This window comes from Galleria mellonella, unplaced genomic scaffold (assembly GCF_026898425.1).
Source record: "Galleria mellonella isolate WM207_F2 unplaced genomic scaffold, CSIRO_AGI_GalMel_v1 utg37, whole genome shotgun sequence".
NCBI lineage: Eukaryota > Metazoa > Arthropoda > Insecta > Lepidoptera > Pyralidae > Galleria > Galleria mellonella.
In genome coordinates this window covers 998229-1019182 of record NW_026442087.1, presented here as the reverse complement: position 1 = coordinate 1019182, position 20954 = coordinate 998229, and the positions used below count along the sequence as shown (strand labels likewise).

Here is a 20954-nt window from a genome sequence, read left to right as displayed (position 1 = left end):
ACCAACTATTTATATATCCTAAATGCCAATATATATATATACATATATATATATATATATATAATACCGAATTATAACATATTATTATTTATTTAAATTTAATTGTAAGAAATGTGACAATTCAAATTTTATAACTAGTAGTCATCGGGGTAAGGGATTGTTAGTAATGGGGAGGTTAGTCCGCATCGCTATCAATATACTCTATCAACGAATTCAACGATAGTTTCCAGGAGGAACCGCGTGGAGGTCGACTTGATACGGTACATTTATAGCAATGAGGACTAACTTCTCCATCACTAACAAGCCATTCCCCTAAAAAAACTGTTACATTGGTTAATAAAGAAATATAATAATATAATATAAAAAAGGTATTGATTTTTGTTACTTGATTGTTTGTTTATTCTGTAAAAGGGATAAGATGCTGCGTTTTTTTAGATTTATTAAATCTTACTTGTCATATTAATTTTCATCTGAATAACTCTAAATTGGTTGGCTGAAAGAGATCCCTTTAACGATAAATCCGCCATTGTATAATTTTTTTCTTTTCTCCCTTTGTAAAGAAATACTAACGAAACTTGCACAAATAAATGAATGTAATGAATAATACTTTAAAAATATATGAAACTTGACTCGGCTTTGCACGGATAGATAAAATTTTTGAAAATAATACTATATTTAATCATTAATGTTAATCACTGATAATATAGCTTTCTATATATGAAAGAATTTTTAAAATCTCTTGAATAATTTTGAGATTATTCATTACAAAAAAAAAAAATTAAACAAAATTTTCCTCTTTATAATATAAGTGTACATAAAATACTTTATTTCTTTTTTATATTACGAAAGGGTACAAGCATACAACCTGCCTGTGAACACCTGTAACACTAGTGTTATAACGTGTGTGTTGCCGACCCTGAATAAATCTTAATACGCCCTTTTTGAAGAATTTCATACTGTAGTCTTTAGGGAAAACCTCGACAGGGAGCTTAGCCCGAGCGTTCGCGGAAAACTCAATTTTACGCAATCATTTTGTGAACTATGATAATTTACTTGAATTATTTAGATATTTTGACCAGATTACACTCGCTGTGGTCACGAGTAGATTAAACTAATAATAATAATAATATTTATTTAAGAAAGATACAGTTGCATAAGGTACAATTTACAATTTTTACAATTTATATTCAACGAGGAAATATCTGCATTACCATCAGTCCCCAAACTAGGCCAGACCTGTATCTAAATATAAACTATGATAATTGACTAGAATTATCTCGACATTTCGACCAGGTTACACTCGCTGTGGTCACGTGTAGATTAAACTATGAAAATTAACTTGAATTATCTCGACATTTCGACCAGGTTACACTCGCTGTGGTCACGAGTAGATTAAACTATGATAATTGACTAGAATTATCTCGACATTTCGACCAGGTTACACTCGCTGTGGTCACGAGTAGATTAAACTATAAAAATTAACTTGAATTATCTCGACGTTTCGACTAGGTTACACTCGCTGTGGTCACGAGTAGATTAAACTATGATAATTGACTAGAATTATCTCGACATTTCGACCAGGTTACACTCGCTGTGGTCACGAGTAGATTAAACTATGAAAGTTAACTTGAATTATTTCGACGTTTCGATCAGGTTATACCGACTGTGGTCACGACTAGGTTCTTGGGCAGGTAACATCTTAATTTAGCTATATAATGGATTTAATTGCTCTTATAAAACAAAAAATTTGCAGAGCTAAAATCTAAAAGTTAACACGAAAATCTTTCTTAAGAAGTGAAGAATATATACAAAAGATTTACAGCTGTAATCATTTATCATAAAAAATCTAAATTACCTATTTCCCAAGGCAGCAAAGCTGGAAGTTTGCTACAGACATTTCAACTTAGTTAGCCAGATCTTACTAGTAACAGTACATTAACTCTCTCTCTGAGAAAACATTTTCAATTTCCAAGACACCACAATATATTCCTTTTAAAAGCAACTGGCACACTATCGTTTACTTTGCAAGTATTATGGACTTGCGGTTTTACAATACATGCAAATTAAACATCTTCAGTTCTGGAACAAGACAAAGTAGTGTTCATGACGGCGTATTAATTTAGAGAACTTTACTAATATTACATATGTAATAGTGAGTTTGTTAACTCATTAGTGTATTAATGGCTTCAATTGTTATATATATTTAGAATAGAATACAGAATATTTATTGTCAGAAAAACCCAATTACAATAGAAAATATGGAAAATACATTTATAAGAAGTATCTCATGTTAGGCAAAAGGAACTAGCTCAGCTGATGCTGTGAGTGTCCCAGTACAATGTGTACAGCTGCACAGCGCTGGTTTTCAGCCAGTCCCTCTCTTAACAAAATACAATAAAAATGCAAATGGGTACAACTTTAGAAGTAGATGATAATGAAATGTAACCTCGCCTGCGTCGTTGGTATCGCTGTCGGGGCACCAGTGAAGATGGAAGCAGATCAATTGGCCTATCATAATAAATTCGAAAATAATTAACTACAATAGAGTTCAGAGGGAACCGTATGAAAGTCGACCTGAGGTATATTGTTAGCAATGGGGCTGCTAGTCGCCATTATTGAGTTACTGAGTTATTACTGAGTTAATCTCTTTACCGGAAAGTAGCTAGCTTAATTATACCTTTTCTGGAAAGTCGCTAGCTTACTTATACCTTTTGCGGAAAATTGCTAGTCTATACTAATATTACAAAGAGAAAACATTTTATTATTTGTTTGTAATAGGTACACTTAAAAACTATCTAATTGATTTTAAAAATTCTTTCACTAAAAGAGATCTACATTAACAGAACATAGGCTATTAACTGCGATTGTCAACCTGCATGCCAAGCGTGGCATCTACTGGTAAAACCGCTTCTTATGAGGAGACCTATGTTCAGCAGTGGACAGTTAACGACTGATATGATGATATGTTGAACATAGATTATGTATTATTTCCGAAAACTCTGTTAATTCGTGCGAAGAAGGGTTGAAGCTCTAGTATTTAATAATCAATCGTTTCCTGGATTAAAAAAATCTAAACGGTAAGCTAAACAAATGTTTTTTGAAGAGGCAATAAACTTAGTTGCATTTGCAAGTACCGATAAAAATGTTGTAATCATGCGATAAAACAGGTCGCCGGCATGCTGTTCTATCTATATCAACCTATATAGATTATATAGATAGAGTGTCTCCATACAAAAGCTTCGAGAAAAGCGGGTCAACATTTTCATACAATTTTGCGTGATAAATAGTTATGAGTGTTTCCTTTATAACTAATATATTTATTTTATAGTTTTTGCATATTTTTAATGCGTAAAACTAATTTTATTTATTAAATAATTATGTATAGATACATCAAGATATGTACGTAAGTATACAGAATACTGATAAAAAACGAGTCAGCAAATTTGACAATTAGCTGACAAAAAGTTGACCCGTTTTTAAACTTAATGCCACATAATCTAAGATATTAACTTATAACGCTACTTATTTTATATATCTAACCTTACTGGTTTTACGGTTTTAATACTGGCTCAAGGTTCAGGTTTGATTCCAAGGAAACAAATCGGATTAAATTGGAATCCATTTTGAACAATCTGACTCAAGACTCATGTGTTCTATCCTTTAATATTAATTAATTAATAAACATGTAAAAATTTTTTAAGTCCTGTCTAGATATTTAATATGAATATTTGTCACTCATATATCTTCATATCTCTTTATACATTGATTTAGTAGATCATTTCAGTCGTTAACTGACTACCTCTGAACATAAACCTTCTAGTCTAGTTTTTCCAGTAGTTGCCACGCTTGGCGTGCGGTGTTGGCAACTGCAGTTATGCTTTCAGAGATGTTTTAAGAGGGATGCCAATTACCAGTATCACTACCATTAAGTTCCCTTAATCGCCTCTTACGACACCTGTAGGAAAGGAAGGGGTAGCTCATTTTACGCGGAGACCATATGTCATTACGGAATTTAGTGGATGTAAGTTTGTTATTAATTCACATAATTGATTGCTGTGCCCTTCCAGGGTTCATGTTGATTCTTTACCTTTAATAACTTAAGACCTATATTGTTACAACATAAAATAGCAATAAATGATTGAATTGAAATAAATAAAACATTTAAATTAAATTTGGTACACAGTTGGTTTCTGATTTAGTACACAGTAATTTTAAACTAAATTTAGAATCACCGTGATTTATATAGGCGAAGACGCGGTATATAGCTAGTATATTAACATAAATAGGAATATACATTTATATTGCTATACAGAAGTAGCAGTAAGTTTGCGACCCACGTAGTGGCTCTCGAGCTCAGTCTTGCATTAAATGTAATTACTTGGGCAAATTACGGTTGAGCTCTCCAAATATACCTTGGCGTAAAGGTATGAGACTATATGAAAGGGAGGTTAACGTGCATGTGCAGTTTATGACGTTTTTAAAGTAGAATTACACAAGACGAGTACAAAAATAGATGTAGGTATATATTTATATATATGTATATGTGTATTTATACGATTAAATATAATTAATGTAATGTAATTAATTTAATTTTGTCTAGTTTGTTTAAATATTGTCACAATATTGTACACCGCTCTACCTGCTGACATTGATGCTCCTTTCCACTTTGGGTTTGCTGGAAGAAAACTCTGTTAGAGTTAAGCTCGCCTTTGTATATTTGATTACTCTGACTCTGTCATATTCTTATAACTGGTGTATACAATAAAGAATTAAAAATAAAAATAAAATAGTAAGAGCAGAATCGTACTTCGTGAAAGTAATCTAAACAGACAGGACGTAAGACGGAAAATAAAGGAAATCGTGTCAGTTTCGAGAAAAAAATATTTGACAATTGGATAAAAATAAAAAATCTGCCAACCCTAAAATAAACTCATTTTCACGATTATAGTATAGCAAGATTTATTCATAGGAATGTGGCGCTCTCTAATGTTTAATGATGGAAGAAAAGGATTCCAGATAATCAAATAGCTGAAAGGATTTACATATTTTGATATTCTTTGAGTGTATTTAAAACAACTTATTTTTCATTTTATTTGTGGCATTTATTCTTTATTGTCAAAAAAAATTACAACATTATAATATATATATAAATATAAAAAATGTTGTCAGATAAAAAGATTATTATTTAAATCGGTTTAAGTCACAAAGAGTTATGAAGTAACAGACATAAAAAAATATATACAAACAAATTAATAATCTCCTTTTGGAAGTCGATAGACAACAACATTGTACATTGTTGTTATTAAAAATATGAATATATTGCTTTTGACATATATAACTGTAATAACAATTAATTTCAAAACAAATACATATCATAGTATACTATAATACATATACATATATACATAGTCATAAAATATCTCAAATTACAATAAAAAACTTAAGATTATGTTTCACAGAAAAACAAAAGAATAAAAATAAAAAAACAAATTTTGAAAAAAAAAAAAGTACAAAAACAAAATATATAATAACAATCTCTATTGTTACCATTCCTTCATGGTGCCTAATATAAAAAAATGGTCACATAAAAAGAGCAAAACTATTTAAATTCTGTTTAAGACACAAAAAGTTTTCATTAAAAATTTACAATATAAAAAATATATACAAACAAATTAATGTGTCTAATCTTTGCCTTTTGATATTATATTCTACATAAATAAATAAACAACAGATACATTGTTGTTATTTTTCAATAAATATTCACTAAATAGATTGCTTTTTGGATAAAACTTTGTTTATAATTAAAAAGATTTTAAGTTTTTTTTAGAAATACATAAATAAATAAATTTTCACTATATATGTAATGTTGAATTAAATTTATATAATAGTATCGAACAATAGCAACGAATCCGAATAAAGTAGTTAGTGGTTTGATGAATGTTTGGTAAGTATATGAAATTAACTACTTCGATTTCACTTTAACTCCACGGCTCATGTTAAATTTATAATTTTCGAGTTTTCTTAACAAATGGCGGAAGTCGTTTCGTGGCTGATAAAATAAATCACTTGCAACTAAACACAAGCGTACACAATTTCCTCGTTCAACCTAATTTCCCTATATAAATATTTACCAATGCATTCCAAATAAGTACAGTTTTTGTATGTTTACTAGTTTTTTCTCGTTACTTTGTAAGCGTGGATTTAAAAAAAAAGAGGTACAACCAGAGAAATAGACTTTTTTTTAGATAATGTATGCAGATAAAACATATCCTAGTTTTTATGTTAGACATTCTGGAATACAAATATGAAAACCTTATCTAAATTGGCGCAGTAGTTTGAACGTGATGGGAGCAAAATAAACTACGTACATATAGACATACAAAATTTCAGAAATTTATTATTTTAGAAATTATTCTATTTCTCTTATAAAGATCCTTCATATTTTCTAATGTATATATATATATATATAAATATATATATATATATATATATATATATATATTTATATAATATTTTAATATATATTTTAATATTTTATCTTAACTACAATTAGTATATTTATTACAACTATTAATATTTAGAATACATTATACAGTTAAATAAAATATTAAAATATATATTAAAATATTATATAAATACATATACTATAAATAAATATAATAAAATATATATTAAATGTATAGATATCGTCTAGTTAAAATTTTGTTATGTTGATAAGATAAGTACTGTAAATAGATAGTCGATTATTTGTTTGGATGTTTTAATTTGTTTCTAATTTCATTTAAATACTGTTTCCGTAACAATTTCAACAAAACTTAGTTACCTTTTCATTATTAAGTTTATTGAGTATTAGGCGACGGTTGCCACTTTCCATCAGTCGAACCGTCTATTTGCTATTTTATTTTCCATTAAAAAACAACATTTTATATCTAATAAGATATACGATATATAACTACATGAAGTAACTAATGTACATTAGTTTACATTAATTACAGTAATTTACATTTAATTACCAAATTAAAAAAAAAACTTGTGGTAGGTACTTGGAATAAAGTCTAATATATATATATATATATATATATATATATATATATATATATATATATATATATATATATATATATATATATATATATATATATATATATATATATATATATATATATATATATATATTACAATGCCATCTTTGTGGTATAAAAATAAATATAAATTAAATAAACGCCTTGCTTAAGACAAACATTTCATTTATTATGTATAAAATTTAATTATAAATAAATAAGCGAATTAATTCAAGCAGCATTCCTATAAACATAACCAATGCCTAAATGCGGTTGCCAGCCGCAAACAATACCGCCAAACGTGGCAATTATTGCTAAGATCTCTTTATAGGGGGAGGTCTATGTTTAATAGTGACCAGTTAATGACTGATATATACATTCAAATTCTAATTCAAATCGGATTTATTCAAATAGTCTTGTGATACAAGTACTTTTAAATCGTCATTTATTTTATGAATCCAAGGTTTAAAAAGTTATATGCTAAGAAGAGCTCGCAAGAAACTCATTTAAATCTCTGTTAATATTATGTGTATTTATTTAAATGTATTATGTCTAAAATTACATGGCCATAAAAAGGCCGTGCATGATCGATTAATACCATGCACATTTGCCATTCAAGTAAGTTATATATATAAACTAAATAAATTATTTATATATATACATTCATTCACGATTTCTACAATGACTCCACGTTAAAGTCTATACAAGTTACATGCCTTTCATTAACTTACCTCAGTAACTGTCATTCTATTCAAGGCATCGTATCGCGAGATAAGGCTGTTGGCAGGCGTGCAGGTGCCCCGGCCGGAGCCCGGTACGGTGCCTTCGTCCATGCGATCACGCCCTTATTCCAACTGGAAAGGAAACATATGGTAAATTGTTTGATCGTGGGTATGGAAAATTATTATATTTAGATGAATGTTTCAGGAAAAGGTTTTTGTATACAATATTTCAAATACTAACTACCTGTTAGGTAGTACGTGTTTTTTTTAAATAATTATTAAATATAATTATAAAAAATAGTCTTAATTTTAATAATAGTATTATTATTTTATTAATTTTTATTTTTTACTTACTATAATTATATTAATTTTAATAATATAAGTTTTAATGTATAAAATGTAATTAATTAATTTTATTACAATATAATAATCAATAATTATTTTATATATATAAATTTATTTATATATATCATATAATTTATATATGATAAATTATACATAATGTCCATATTAACTCAAATGTACATACTCATGAACACAAAAGTTTGTATTGTGCGAGGGTCGAACCCGTATCCAATGGATGGATGTCTAATAAATTATTGATATATTAATATAAAAACAATAACTTTAGCGTTTTTAGCAGTTTTTAGTTGCTTGCTTAGGCACCTCTGTCCCATTCGTGTTACTATCGTGAAGTTTACATGGCTATGCTTCGATTTGAAGGGTGGGAGTGAATTTACAGGGTTTAGAGGAGTAACACCTGAGTCCTCAGGAATGGTAACGGATGAAGGATATCACTGGTGAAACAGTATACTTTGTTATGTCCATGGTACTGTTCATGTTTACAGGCGATGGTTACCACTTTCCATCAGGTGGTCCGTCAGCTTGTTTGTCACACTAAGTTGCGTAAAAAAACTACCGAATTGGACTACAAAAAAAAAAAATTAAAATAATTATGACAATAAATTGATGAATTACATTTTAACAAGTTCCGTTAATTAATGAATTAATGGAATTATTATATGTATAATAAATAAGTATTACGGCAAAATGAATTTCTCAATGGTTCAGTGAAGCGTTCTATCCGACTGAAAGCATTGCTTATCTAAAGGATATGAACTTGTCCAGCGATATAAATAGAATAAGCATAATTATATTTATATTTTTGTGATATATTAACAGGTTTTAGTTTAATAAAACTAAAGAGGATCTGTGTAAAATGATTTTGTTTTTCAAATCAAATCAAATCATATTTATTCACTTGCTACATGGTACAATAAGAAGTTACATATACAGGCACATAACATGCAGCACCCCGCAGAAGTATGCAAATGTTAATCTGTGTTTAGTCTACATTATATTACAATTATAAAGTCCAAACATTTTCCAAATTACAATATTCTTTATGTCAAATTATCATATAAAATTATGGTTTATATTTTAAGTAATTTTTAATACATTATATCTTTTATTACATTGTTTTGTCATTTAAATATTCAATACAGACTGTATAATAGCATTTTTCTAAGAGAAAGTGAAATGACTTTGATTAAATCTCTCTATCGGTAGATCCTTTATTTCTGAAGGTAACTTATTGTATACCCGTATTGCCATTGGATAACAGCTGTCACTATATAATGTTGTTGACGTTGCGGGCAGCACCAGTTTATGTGGGAATCTTTTACGATAGTTATCAATTACGTTATAGTTAATTTCAAATAAATATGGGTGCGTTTTTACAAATATATATAATTCATACATATACATACTAGGCACTGGTAATATTTTTAATGTTTTAAAGCTTGGTTTACAGCTTGTTCTCTGAGATATTCTACATATGGAACGAATAAATTTTTTTGGGCAATAAAACTTATACCACAAAGGTGGCAAACAAGCATGCAACTCGTTATTGATAATAAAAAGTCCCTTTGTAAACATTCGTGAAAAGCTTCACCTGTACTATAATATGTCTTGATTTATATACTGTAAATGTATTATTCTATATTTTATTCTATATATGTTCGTTTATTTTTCACCAGAGGGAGACTTTGTACAAAAGTCGATTGCTTGGGTACCTCTGTCCCATTCGTGTTTCAACCGTGAAGCAGTTGTGTTTGCATAGCTGTGTTTCGGTTTGAAGGGTGGGATATGGCGTGAATTTATTGGGTACAGAGGAATAACACCTGAGTCCTCAGGAATGACAACGCATGGGGGGTATCATGGGCGAAACAGTATACTCTGTTATGTCCATGGCACTGCTCATGTCTATAGGCGACGGTTACCACTTTCCATCAGGTGGACCGTCAGCTTGATTGCCATTCTAAGTTGTATAAAAAAAAAATTAAAATATGTTAATGATGTCTTGCAAAATATTGTTTTAATTTATAAATTACTTTGTTAAATTAATGCATGCATGGTAACGCCATGAAAACAGCAGTACACATTGTGATATTCATGATATTGTACTTCTCCATAGACCATGGTTGGACCAAGCTGTTAGTTTGTTAATCATTTCAAACTGTATACAGAAATTTAAAAAAAAGAACAAACAGGTACCAAATTAACCGTCGTGATATGAATATTTGATTTATACTTATGACTGCGCTGTTTTTCGGCAAGAGTTAAATATATCTTGTTACTGAGCTGTTTCAGGTCATTCGGACTCCAGCCCGCGTCACGCACTGCCAATTTTTAAAATGTCCAAAACATTCGTGCAATTGGTGTGTAAATTTTGAATTGTGAATACGTTAATATGTATAACTTTATTGGACCCTGACTTCTTTATACACGTTTTTATTCTCACCTATTATCCTTTACTGGTGCCTCGCTAACTTATACCGTTAGAGCAGGCATGGTTATTATTCCGTTACTATTTTTTTTCTATTTAGGTCAACAAACAGTAGACACAATAACAATATATATATATATGTATCTAAATATTGTTAACACTAATACATGCCTAGACAATATCGGACCGGCATAAACGTAGTGGGTAGGCCGTGTAAATTATTACAACGGAACGGTCACCATACTACCCTGCAAATTGTATATAAATCGCTCGGTTGAGACACCCTCTGTGTGACACTATACTTTACTACTACAAGACTGCCTTATTGTTACGCTGTAAATCTTATGATAATATATCTATTTTAAAGTAAAACTAAAACTGTTAAATATATCGACTTTTGTACAAAGTCTCCCTCTGGTGATTAATTATTTAATTTTGTAAACATGAAATAAATATTTCTAAATAAGTTATTACAAATTTATTGATTATCATTCATGTATAATCCGCTCCATTTGTGAAGGATTATCCAACCGCGATGTCTCAAAATAAAAGGGATCTGAAGGTCAAATCGACCCGTGTTTCAGAGAACGGTTTGGCTATATTTATTGTACAGTCGTCTTCATAATTGGAAGGGAATAGTATTATTATTATTGGATTTACTTAAACGATGCACCATTTTAGTTTTTTTAATGGAATGGTAACCCTGTCTGCACTATCCTTAATCGCTGGTAGTGAAAAATGACAGATAACGTTGGAAGAAGCACGTCAGTTAGCCCATCGTGACGATTTCAGCAATAATTAGCCAAGATGATTTCCAGGGATAATCGCATGTCCTATGTTGCTAGCAATGGGATTGCTAATACCTATTACTAACAATTTCGTCTCCTTCCTGGCATCCCAACTGGCCAATGTCTGACAGTCCTAAGATGGAATCTCAGCCTAAATTGACTAGGTAAATAATAGGTGGAGGGTGGAAAGGGATTGTTAGTTAGTTAATTGTTAGCTCTATGGTTATAAGATCTCCATTACTAACAATCTATTTCTATAGAGTACATTGCTAGCAATGGTACTAGAAATATACCCTGCCAGTCCACACAAACTCTGGAAACCATTTTGGTTAATTCATGTGGTAGGTATCCATCACGAAAAACTTTTCATTCTCATCTATCATCTCACTGATGTCTCGACAGTCTATATCAAAAGCGCAAGCAGGGTTACTATCCACTATCATCCATTACAAAATAGAGCTGTTATATAATAGGGAATAATTTATGGGATACAGCGACCCCATTATACACTACGAGGTCACCTTCCACGCGGTTTAACACTTCTTGGAAATCATTGTGGCTAATTCCTGATGAAGTAATTACAATGGGCCACAAATTTGCCCACAAATTAAAATTCACCTGTCATCTTTCACTGGTACCACCCAGCGTAGATTAGGTAAGCAGAATCATCATTCCATTTCATCTATTAAAAACATAATTTCAGATTACGTTCGCAGGCGAGCTATTAGTACGTTTACTATTCTGTCATAAAAAAAAAATGTCCAGTAAATGTTATTCCATTAGGGGCATCAGGATTCCTCTTAAAACAGCACCGAAGCCCAACTGCGGCTGTCAATCCACTTGCCAAGCGTGCCAACTATTGGGCAAAGCTTTCCATAGGAGAAGATCTATGTCCAGCAGTGGACAGTTAACGGCTGATATCATAATAATAAAAAATTTATTCCACCCGCATGTTCCATTGTGTACTTTATTGTTAAATGCTGTAAATTTATTTCAATTCTACCATAATATTTTACCCGAATCGTAACAAAGAGCCTTTTATAGAGGTATGAGTGTAATGTTGAAAGGGTGAATTTTTCAAGTGATTCAGATTTATCGCTTAGATAAGTCTCTTGAAAAATAAGCACCGATTAAGTGTTTTTGTCCCGATGACTGGCGCTTACAGTGTGCCATTAATATTTAGTAAAATATAGAACAGCGATGAGTATTTGATAACGGAAAAGAATTGGAAAGAAAAAACTAATGTAGTAGTTGCAGTTGAAATGTTACGGATCTTATAAATGCGGAGAGCGTTCTGACTGTCTTGATATGGATCATAGATAAAGCACACGGCAAAAAGTTCTCAAATTTCCATCCATCAAAATTATTCGAAATGATTCGTGAATTATCAGTAAAAATAATATTATGTCCATATAAAAATTTTATTTATAATTTTTTTTTTATACAACTTAGAATGGCAAACAAGCTGACGGCCCACCTGATGGAAAGTGGTAACCGTCGACTATAAACATGAGCAGTACCATGGACATAACAGAGTATACTATATCGCCCATGATACCTCCCATTCGTTGCCATTCCTGAGGACTCAGATGTTATTCCTCTGTACCCAGTAAATACACGCCATATCCCACCCTTCAAACCGAAACACAGCTATGCAAACGCAACTGCTTCACGGTTGAAACACGAATGGGACAGAGGTACCTAAGCAATCGACTTTTGTACAAAGTCTCCCTCTGGTCAGTGAATTAATAATTAAGATTGTGTTCTACAAACAAAAATGACATCAATTGTGTTAAAATCAATTCTTTTTATTTTAAAACTGAACTACTGAAACGATTTTAATAATAATATAATTTATTATTAATTTTATAATTTATGCACCATATATATTATGCTTTTTATACATACCCTATAGAAACATTCTCCTTTCGGGTTCTCAAGGTTGACCTGGAAGGATTCCCTTTAAAGGACAAGCCCGCCTGTGTACATTTTTGTTATGACCTAATATCTATATTAAAAGTGAATATACAAAAGGGTATAAATAAATAAAAAAAAACTACAACCGAATTCAGAATCTCCTCCTTATCGAAGTCGGTTTTTTTTGTATGGGTGAAAATGGTATGGTAATCCCGCCTGCGCTAACGGGATACGCTGGCGGAGCACCAGTGAAAGGTAATAGATGAGAATGAAAACAGGCCAGTTAGCCCATCATGATGAATTCATCAATAATTAATCATGATAGTTTCCAGGGAGAACCGCGAGGAGGTCGACCTGGTTGGGTATATTGCTAGCAATGGGATTATCAGTCTCCAGTACTAACAGTCTCCAGTTCTCCCCTATCGAAGTCGGTTGAAAAAAGCGTTTGATCTTTTATCCATGTACTTAATCGATTTTAAAGATTTTTAGTTTTAAGTAACTACAAAAAAAAAAGAAGCTACTCAAATTATCAATTCGCTTATATTTTTTTATTATGTATGTGTTATGAGATATCTTCTTTAATTAAGAATCGATTATAAAATATGATTCAGATTTAGCTACCTCGGTAGCGTATTGGGAAGGCGCCTTCCTTTAAATGAGGCTTCCATAAACGAGTTACAAAAAACATATTTGAATATGGCTACTCCTGTCTACTACCTCTTGATTGAAAAAAAAAACGTAATGTTTTTTTTGTAACTTAACTTATAACTTATAATAATACACGTAGAAAACAGATGTATGTACTCATGAAAACTAATATTTGTGTTACACAGGAATGGAATGCAATCATCCGAAGCTAAAACACTTTATTAAAGAGTGAGACGATTAAGTAAATTATTTACTTTAACTATAGCAATATACCTAATTAGTTCCAGGTAGAATTACAGCGCGTCACAAACTGAAGCCTCATTTAAAGGAACGTGCCTTCCCAATGCGCTACGGAGGTAGCTAAATGTGAATCATATTTTACCTCTAACGTAAATTAAATAATTAAATCGAGTCCTAAGAGGCTATAAACGAAGTTTTACACACTCGGAACCATTAACGAAATTTCTCGCCATTCCATTTTTAAATTTGAATATCGAATTATAAACAGCAAAGGAATTCTTTTTATGCAACATGAAGTTGTAATCAAGCTGAATTGATGGACACTAGTAACCGTCATCCGTACCATGGACATCATAGTTTATGCCACTATGATACTTATAGCACATCCTATGTGTTACTATTCTCAAGGATTAAGATGTGATGCTGTGTGATCTCTTTCCTGTGGGTGTCTTAAGGGGCGACTAAGGGAAGTTCATGGACAAGGAATGAGCAACAGTGCCCCTCTTGAAATATTACCAAAGCTTAACTGCGGTTGCCAACGTGCCTGCCAAGCGTGGCAACTATTAGCAAAACCCCCGTTATAGGTGAGGCCTATGTTCAGCAGTGGACAGTGGACTGATGTAATGATGGCGGTGATGATGATGATTTTACCATTTAAACCTAAACAGAATCTTGTAACCTTGCAAATACAGTTGCGGTTTAGTACAAATACAAATGGAACTAAGTCTGAGACGTCTTTTTATAAACTCTCTGGGAGTGTGGGTAAGACTTGTGCCTTTAAGGCTCTGGAATGTTCTAACTACAATGATTAATCGCTCTAGTTCTAGTTCCCAACGGACGGCTGTACGATACGTAACGTCTGTAGTGTTTGACAGTACCTGTCAATTTTCTAACACATAGGTTTTGAAACATACTTAATCTCTTACTTATTTTATATCACAAAATATATTATAGACTGTTTCAATGTAACTTCATAAAAAGGTATTCGCTGGGGTGTGATATTCGATTTTGCGCGGATTCTTTTTGAACCATGAGCCTAAATCTAAAATTTCTTGTACTATTTTTTTTATTGGTGAAATAAATCAAGGTGATATAATTCATGTTCAAAATAAAAGGAAAAATAGTTAATAAAATAAATTTAACAGCTATATTTTATTTTCCTGTAATGAACATTAAAAAGGTATCCAGACACGATCAACTTAAAGTGAACTTGTTCTTATATATAATTTTCGAGCATTCAATGTTATGATGGAAATTTCCACCATTATACAAAGAGAGTTAATTTCTAAACTGATGAAGTGCCATACAAACTATAAGTCAGGGCAAAGTATGTATGAAAGAATGTTTTTAAAAAATCGTACGGAACCTCCCTTTGCGTCAGCAATAATATGTCTACATGACACATTATTGCTGAATATATCATTTATTTCCATTTAAATCAACAGTGTTATGCCTATATAAACGCATACAAATCCTAAATCAGGCAGTTGTAATTTAGCTAGCCAAATTGCTGCCTAGCTACGGACCTGGTTTATGCTCGTCTGGCCAGTAAAATTAACTAGTTAGATTTGTCATCCGGGCTTAATGACACCCTGAACCTAGGGCCTCGCGCGTCGCGAGTCAAGTGTACTTTCAAATAAGTTAAAAGTGCAGTGTAAACTAAATAAGTTAATAATAGAACACTGTGTAAAAAATATTAAATAAATAACTTCGGTGTGGAGCATATTTTTTTTTTTATATATTAAACGCAGTCTCTTTGCGTAATAGAATCCGAAACGAGGATATCCGCAAAAGAACGAAAATAACCGACATAGCCCGAAGGATAAGCAAGCTGAAGTGGCAATGGACTGGTCACATAGCTCGAAGAACCGACGACCGATGGGGAAGAAATTTTTTTGAGTAACGAACGCGTACGGGTAAACGCAGTGTGGGTCGACCCCCCACTAGATGGAATGACGACCTGAAATGTATTGCTGGAAGTCAGTGGATGCAGGTGGCTCAGGACCGTTCTTTATGGCGGTCTATGGGAGAGGGTAATGTCCAGCAGTGGACGGATAATGGCTGAAATGACGATGATGAATGATTAAACAAGTGCCCAACGCTAACAGTGGCTGTGGATTTTTGAAGAAGATACCTAGTCCTAGACAGCGTATTAAGGAAACATACTTTAGACTTTTAGTAGAATACCAGAGGGAGACTTTGTACAAAAGTCGATTGCTTGTGTACCTCTGTCCCATTCGTGTTTCAACCGTGAAGCAGTTGTGTTTGCATGGCTATGTTTCGGTTTGAAGGGTGGGATATGGTGTGAATTTATTGGGTACAGAGGAATAACATCTGGGTCCTCAGGAATAGCAACGCATGGGGGGTATCATGGGCGAAACAGTATACTCTGTTATGTCCATGGTACTGCTCATGTCTATAGGCGACGGTTACCACTTTCCATCAGGTGGGCCGTCAGCTTGTTTGCCATTCTAAGTTGTATAAAAAAAAAAAAAAAAGAATATACAGTATGATAAAATATTCATACACCAAACGGTGGCCAATTACAATAAAACAGAATGTTATATGGAAAAGTTCTAACTCAATTTGCATACAGATTGGCCAAATGTATAATAGTGAGAGCAGAGATTAACTTGTACTTGATAGCATAGATATGTATGGATACGTGTTTTAATAAAACAAGACATGTGTAGTGTATGTGTATTTTATGTATTTTGTGTATGTGTTATTAGTTGCGGTTTCTGTGCCGACATACATACAAGATCCGTGTATGTCCGCTTAAAACCCTGCTACCCGGAGGCTGTAGTCTCCGGAGAAGAATGCCAAGGTCATGGGGTTCGTCCCGTTTCCCTTATCTCGTCTGTCCCTTATAATTGGCAGTTCTTGAGAAGACCATGCTGATGATGAGTTTCATCATATCAGCCGTTAACTGTCCTGCTGAATATAGATCTTTCCCATAAAGGGGGTTTGCCAGTAGTTGCCACGCTTGGCAGGCGGATTGGATTGGATTGACCGAAGTTAGTCTTTGGTGGTGATGTTTTAAGAGGCATGCTGCTGCCTATCTCTCGATTATTGAGTTTCTCTTAGTCTCTTCTTACGACATACGGGAAAGCATGGAGTGGCCCATTTTATACTGGGACCACACGGTGTATAATATGTATTCTATTGATATTATAAAATAATAGAAAAAAATAGATAGATAAAACCTTTATTACCAGTATTAAGAAAATAAAAAATTAAAACAACAAAAAGAAAAAAAAAACAATTAATGTTGCTGGTAATAGGGGCCGCCTCAGCTGTTGCTATATATGTACAGCTCCAGCGAGATGTATACGAGTATATAAATGAATAATAAATATATATATATAATAAAGTTCGAATAAAAGTTGTTTTATTTTTATCCCAGTGTATAAAAAAATTAAGGAAAGTACGAGGTTTATTTATTTAGAAAGTAAAATAAAATTGGATTAATCATTATTTAAAAAAAAATACCGTTTATTTTTTACGATCTTTTATCATATTTGACATATTATTGTTAAAAGTTTCGTTAGTACACATTGTATTTTAATATAATAACTATCAGTATAACTTACGTGTAATTAGTTCGAGAAAGCTTGCCTAGTTTCGAGAACATTCGAGACCCTTAATCGTGAGCGGCTGTGACGCGAGCGCGAGCCTTACTGCGCACTTCGGCTCGCTAAGACTTAACTACACATAAATGAAACCAGCAGTTATTACATTAAAATATTTGACTCCTAAATATTTTTTTTTTGAGAATCCTATTTCTTATATTTATTTGTATACTTATATCCCTAAAATATATCTGCGTGTTCTACCGCCTGTACAATGGATTGTACTCAGAGGAATTGTTCAATATGATGCCCACAGCCACTTTCTACCATCGTGCGGCTCGCCATCGACAGGGAGTTCATCCTCATGTCCTACAGCCTCAATGGTCGCGTACTGCGCGGTTTCAGAGATGTTTCCTCCCACGAACACTCAGGTTGTGGAATGAGCTCCGTGCCGGGGTTTTCCCAAGAGACTACAGCATGGGGTTCTTCAAAAGGGGGTAAAGAAGTTTCTTTAGGGTCGGCAACGCACGCGTGATGCCTCTGGTATTGCAGGTGTTCATAGGCTACGGTAGCCACTTGCCATCAGGTGGGCCGTATGCTTGTTTGCCACTTCAATGGTATAAAAAAAAAACTTTATTTTTACATTAATAGTTTCCGAACGCACCACATCGAAACAGCGTAAAATATTAAATTCGTAAACTTACTTTTTACTAGAAAATAAAGAGAAACTTTGTAAGAAAAGATAGTAGTATTAAGTTCTTCATACAAGATGTACATAGACTGAGTACAGAGTAATATAATACATGTAATATCATATATGTAGATTAATGTAGAGCGCTTGATTTTCATATACTTAAGGACTTAGTACCAGAGACTATTATATATATATATATATATGTCTGTCGTTGCCAGGCACCGAGTAAGCAAAACCTCATTTTAGCTTTCATTATGCATACTCATATTCTGACATTGGCTTAAAAAATGTGATATCGTTAAAAATTATCTCGTGTTAGGCAACTTACAAAAATTAAATTCTAAATTATATTGTATTTTTTTTTGTATTGTTAACTACTGATTATATGCCGCTCTCATAAAGGAGAGGTTTGCCAGTAGTTGCCACGGTTGGCAACCGCAGTCAGGCTTTGGTAATGTTTTAAGAGAAATGCTGCTGCTCGATACCTCGACGATTGAAATTAAATTTCCTAAATCGCTTCAGGAAAGGAACGAGTGGCCCATTCTATGCCGGGACCAGACGGCAATTGTATGAATGTTTCATGATATCTTCGCTAATTATGAGCAGATGTTGATTTATTCTTCCAAATTTGTAACTTCAGTGGTGAGAAAATTAATATAGTATCAACAAGAGAGTTAACCCTATATATTGGAGGGAAAGGGATTGTTAGTAATGGAGACTGAGAATCTTATTGCTAGCAATATACCCAACCAGGTCGACCTCCTCGCGGTTCCCCCTGGAAGCTACCATGGTTAATTCCTGATGAATTCATCATGATGGGCTAACTGGCCTGTTTTCATTCTCATCTATCACCCTTCACTGGTGTTCCGCTAGCGTATCCCGTTAGCGCAGGCGGGTTACCATACCATTTTCACCCATCAAAAAAAACCCCTATATATTATAAATCGACTTTAATAAAAAAACAGGTTTTAATTGTAACAAAATCAGTTATTTTTATTTCAAATCGAATATCTGAACGAATTTTGATAATTGTTTTTAACCAATCTCAAACTACATCCTTACATGTAAAAAATTATTCCAAATCGCTTTATAAATATATCTACGGGTACGCTGGAAACAGCAAAATATTATGGAAATTTATTTACTACCGTCATCTTGTTGTACCATATTCTAACAAATAAATTTATTATTGTTATTATAAAAAAATAATACAACCGAGAATCACACTTTTTTGGTTTTTACATATGATATACATAAAATATCATGTGTAAAAACTTTAAATATGATGTCTATTATGGAAGACGCAGTGTATTCCGCCATGCTGCTATTCTGTTCTGTTAGCGATGGTGGGATAGATCCCAATTTCGCAGTTCGCAGCAGTTAGTTTCCAAGTTATATAAAAATTAACTTAAGGATTAAGCCACATAGAAATAATTAAAAATGATTTAATAATGTCAATATTTTGCATTCTGTTTTTATTCTTGAGGCATTGTTTAGTTGGTATTAATAAATCTAAGGCCAGTATAAATAAAAAAAAAATTAAAACTTCATTGCACGGGCTTGCTACCGGAAAGCCGGTTCTAAATTAAAAAAGGTGTTGAACTCCCAACGAAAGGTCAGGTCGTTACTATATGTGATATTGTTTCACATCAGTATACTACCTTTGTCCCCTGACTTCGAGTCCTGAGCCACCTGCATCCACTGACTCCCTGCAATGCAGGTCGTCACTCCACTTAGTTAGGGGGGTCGTCCTATACTGCGTTTGCCTGTACGGGTTCGTCACTCAAGAACCTTTCTTCCTTATCGGTTATCGGTTCTTTGAGCTAAGTGACCAGCCCATTGCCACTTCAGCTTACTTATCCTTCGGGTTATGTCGGTTATTTTGGTTCTTTTGCGGATATCCTCGTTTCGGATTCTATCACGCAAAGAGACTCCGAGCTTAGTCCTCTCCATAGCCTGCTGAGTAACTTGTAGCTTTTGTATACGGGCAATCGTGTAGGCCCACGTTTCGGTTCCGTAAGTTTTCTTAATGGGTGATTATGGTATGGTAACCCCGTCTGCGCTATTGGTATACACTGGCGGGGCACCAGTGAGGGATGACAGATGAAGATGAAAGTAGGTCAGTTAGCCCACCCTGACGAACTGAACTAGAGTTAGTCACGATAGTTTCCAGGGGGAACCACGTGGAGGTCGACCTGACAGGGTATATTGCTAGTAATAGGGCTATTTGACCCCATTACTAACAATCCCTTACCCCCCGGTTCCGTAAGTTATCACTGGCAACACGCACTGGTTATAGACCTTCGTCTCCAAACTCTGAGGTGTTTTGGATGAAAAGATGTGGCGTGAATATCAGATAAATGTCAGATAAATTATCATACTTTGTTTAAACGATTGCATTAATCCCAATCACTTATAAACCATAAGCATGCAGATAGCTTAGAACTGTTCCTTATGACAGCCTATGGGAAAGACCTATGTCCAGCAGTGGACAGATGATGGATGAAATGATGATGATAATGAT

At 32.9% G+C, this 20954-nt stretch overlaps 1 protein-coding gene across 1 annotated transcript in view; it reads right to left on the bottom strand.

The window, feature by feature from the left end:
* The window catches only part of LOC113515657 (muscarinic acetylcholine receptor gar-2), a 49612-nt gene that overhangs the window by 7704 nt on the left and 20954 nt on the right, over nucleotides 1-20954 (bottom strand). Inside the window, exon 2 of the mRNA XM_031912597.2 lies at nucleotides 7793-7915. The gene's annotated coding sequence lies outside the window, so the exon portion shown is untranslated. The remainder of the gene's footprint in view (nucleotides 1-7792; nucleotides 7916-20954) is intronic.